General features: G+C 39.7%; 1 non-coding gene across 1 annotated transcript; it reads right to left on the reverse strand.

Annotated features, from left to right (window-relative positions):
* Nucleotides 1-3379: 3379 nt before the first annotated feature.
* Nucleotides 3380-3486, reverse strand: LOC114369026. The gene has a single exon (XR_003657489.1). It is a non-coding gene; the product is annotated as a small nucleolar RNA R71 (small nucleolar RNA).
* Between the last annotated feature and the right edge of the window lie 409 nt (nt 3487-3895).

Here is a 3895-nt window from a genome sequence, read left to right on the forward strand (position 1 = left end):
TTAGTCACGGCATGCGATGGGTGTTTGAGTCTTATGGATAGCAAATGAGACTTTTTTGCAGTCTCGGCCAGAACACGCTGACATCTCTTGGAAAGGTGCTGGTGACAACGTTAGTCACTGCATGCTATCGGGCTTGGGGTCTTACGGATAGCAAATGAGAATTTTTCGTAGTCTCGGCTGGAAAACACTGACTTCTTCGGGAAAGGTGCAGGTGATGACGCTAGTCATTGCATGTTATTAGGCTTTGAGTCTTATGGATAGCAAATGAGACTTTTTCGCAGTCTCAGCCGGAAGACGCAAGCATCTCTGGGAAAGGTGCAGGTGACGACTGATGTGCCATCATTTTCTTCTATTTTCTAAACCCTTTTTGGACCATTTTAATTACTGATTGGTCTTAATTGTCAATTAATCAGGCAGTTTTATTATTTGGGCTCATTTAGCTAATTTGATGTTTTTAATCTAATTTCAGGAATTAATGAAACATTGGGCTTAATCCGGATTTTGGTTATGGACTTGAAGAGGGCAAACTTAGCAGCGCTTACCTTAGTTAATTAGGAAATTTCACAATTTTATTTTATGTTGTTCAGTGTTTATTTCGTTTTGGGCCAGAGTATTGTAAAAGGGCCCAGTGACTTTGAGTGACTCTTTTTAAATAGCAACCTTGGGATTCGTGCAAGGCATTCTGTTATGCTATTCATTATTCAGAGCTTTTGTTTTAGGGTTTACGTTTTCTGCTTTGATGCTACTGTTCACATAATGCAATTTTACGTTTTCTACTTCTAATTACAATTTCGTTCTTGCTTCTTCTTCTACTCTCATTTACGTTTCTGTTTCGTCTACATTTCTGTTCATTTACGTTTTTGTTCATTTATGTTTCTGTTTATTTACGTTTCTGCTTCATGTTTCATTTTCATTTTCTGTTTGAATCCATGGAAGGCTAGATTTTCTGGTGTTGTTTCCTTTTGAGGACGAAGCCCAACTCTCTTTGAGGTTTCGCTTGTAATGTGGTTTCCTGGCAGTTTTCCCTTCACCAGTTATCCCAAATTCGTGAATATTAATCAGTGCACGCTTCGTGTTCGATTAATTGCCTCTGAGCCTAACTTGCGTTCATGCTTAATGGACTAAGGGCTAACTGGTGTATGTGGTGCCTAATAATGTATTGAAAACCCTAAGTTGATTTTCGCTTAGTAAATTGAAATAGGGTTGGATTAAGTGGTTGACTGTTAGGGACAAATTCTCCATAACCCAGGATAAGAGAATGGCTTCTGAATCAGAGGAAACAACCCGTTTTTAATAGTAGTAGTTTCGTATTCCAGTTTACTTGTTCTGCTCTTTAATCACAAAACAAACAAACCCCTCCAATCGTTACTGTTACTGCAAGTATATTATGAACATTTGGTTTGTCACTGCTCGTTCGGAAACGACCTAGGATCACTTCCTAGTTACTGCATTTTCATGTTTATTTGATTCGGGTACGGCCTCGATCAAATTTGGCACTGTTGCCGGGGAGCAGTGTCCAAAGGTTCATAATAGCTAGCTAGTGTGTGTGTTTAATCCTTTCGTGTTTTATGATTAATTGTTAGTATTGTGTTAGTATGTGTGTTAGTGTTGTTTAGTGTCCTGGTATTTTGTTTAGTGTGTGTTCTGTTTCAGTTTTCCCATTAAGTGTTTCCCCTGTTTCAATCTTGGGTGTTTTGCTGTGAATAGTTTTTTGCGACGGACTTAGCGACCACTTTTGCTTGCGGCAAAATAGAGTAGTAATAGAAATCAATTAGAGACGGATTTTAGCGACCACCCATGCTGAATTATTTGTGATTTTTTGTTTTAGTAGCTAGGGTTGTTATTTTTGGCTGAATTTTTTTGTGGTAACTTCTTTTAATCCATATTTTGTGGGAAAAATAGCTAGAGCCTTTAGTTTGGTCAGATTTGAAAGTTCCAAAAAAGTAGCAAATTTTGTGTTTGCCAAAACTTCAAACGGCCATAACTTTTGCTCCGGTTATCAGAATCGCAATTATTATATATGCATTTGGGGTAGAAAAAAATTTCCTATGTTATGGGAGTGGGCCATGGGCCGGATGAGGTCTCCATCGTCCAAAAAAAGCGATTCTGTCAAAAGTTTTTTATTTTTCAAGTTTTATTCACTTATTTTTCTTAACCTACCATTTTTAGCTTTCATAGTTAGACTTTGAGTTTTTGTCTGAAATTTTTTGTGCTATCTTCTCATCATTTTATAAGGTTGCTCACAAAATTTCAAGTCATTTGGATATCATTTGAGGGTAGTTGTAGTTCAAACCTACACCTTTATTTACATGACAAGGCAACTAGTTGTGTGCATGCTGAAAGTAGTGTATGACTAGAGGCAATCCATCTGACTTACAACCCTTTGATCCTGAGATAGATAGGACATTTCATAGATTATTTAGGCATCATTTTATACCTTTTGATCATTCTGAGCATTCCATTACTGGTGAATCTGTGCATTCTGTTATTGGTGATTTTGAACATCCTGATCTTGTGCATTATAATTTTGAGCATTCTGATTCTGAGCATTCTAATTTTGCACATTCTGAGAACATGGCACAACCTCCACCCCGTGAGAGGACTCTAAGGGAAATGGCTGCACCTAATTTCACCTACGAAAGCTTGTGCACCCAATACCCTGATGAGGATGTCCCATATGTTCTTAAAACTGGATTGATTCATTTGCTTCCAAAGTTTCATGGCCTTGCAGGTGAAGACCCGCACAAACATTTGAAGGAATTTCATATTGTCTGCTCCACCATGAAACCCCCAGATGTCCAGGAGGATCACATATTTCTGAAGGCTTTTCCTCATTCTCTGGAGGGAGTGGCATCATTTTATACCTTTTGATCATTCTGAGCATTCCATTACTGGTGAATCTGTGCATTCTGTTATTGGTGATTTTGAACATCCTGATCTTGTGCATTATAATTTTGAGCATTCTGATTCTGAGCATTCTAATTTTGCACATTCTGAGAACATGGCACAACCTCCACCCCGTGAGAGGACTCTAAGGGAAATGGCTGCACCTGATTTCACCTACGAAAGCTTGTGCACCCAATACCCTGATGAGGATGTCCCATATGTTCTTAAAACTGGATTGATTCATTTGCTTCCAAAGTTTCATGGCCTTGCAGGTGAAGACCCGCACAAAAATTTGAAGGAATTTCATATTGTCTGCTCCACCATGAAACCCCCAGATGTCCAGGAGGATCACATATTTCTGAAGGCTTTTCCTCATTCTCTGGAGGGAGTGGCAAAGGACTGGCTGTATTACCTTGCTCCAAGGTCCATCACGAGCTGGGATGACCTTAAGAGAGTATTCTTAGAAAATTTTTTCCCTGCTTCCAGGACCACAGCCATCAGGAAAGGTATCTCAGGTATTAGAAAACTCAGTGGAGAGAGTCTGTATGAGTACTGGGAGCGATTTAAAAAACTATGTGCCAGTTGCCCTCACCATCAGATTTCGGAGCAGCTTCTCCAATATTTTTATGAAGGACTCAGTAATATGGAGAGAAGTATGATAGATGCTGCCAGTGGTGGAGCCCTTGGAGACATGACTCCTGCTGAAGCCAGAAATTTAATTGAGAAGATGGCTTCCAACTCTCAGCAGTTTAGTGCCAGAAATGATGCCATAGTCATTAGAGGAGTGCATGAGGTAGCTACAAACTCAGCTGCATCATCTGAGACTAAGAAGCTTGAAGGCAAACTGGATGCATTGGTTAACTTGGTAACCCAGCTGGCCTTGAATCAGAAATTTGTACCTGTTACAAGGGTTTGTGGTTTGTGCTCCTCTGCTGACCACCATACAGACCTTTGCCCTTCCATGCAGCAACCTGGAGCGATTGAGCAGCCTGAAGCTTATGCTGCAAAT

This window comes from Glycine soja, chromosome 9 (assembly GCF_004193775.1).
Source record: "Glycine soja cultivar W05 chromosome 9, ASM419377v2, whole genome shotgun sequence".
In the NCBI taxonomy this organism is placed as follows: domain Eukaryota; kingdom Viridiplantae; phylum Streptophyta; class Magnoliopsida; order Fabales; family Fabaceae; genus Glycine; species Glycine soja.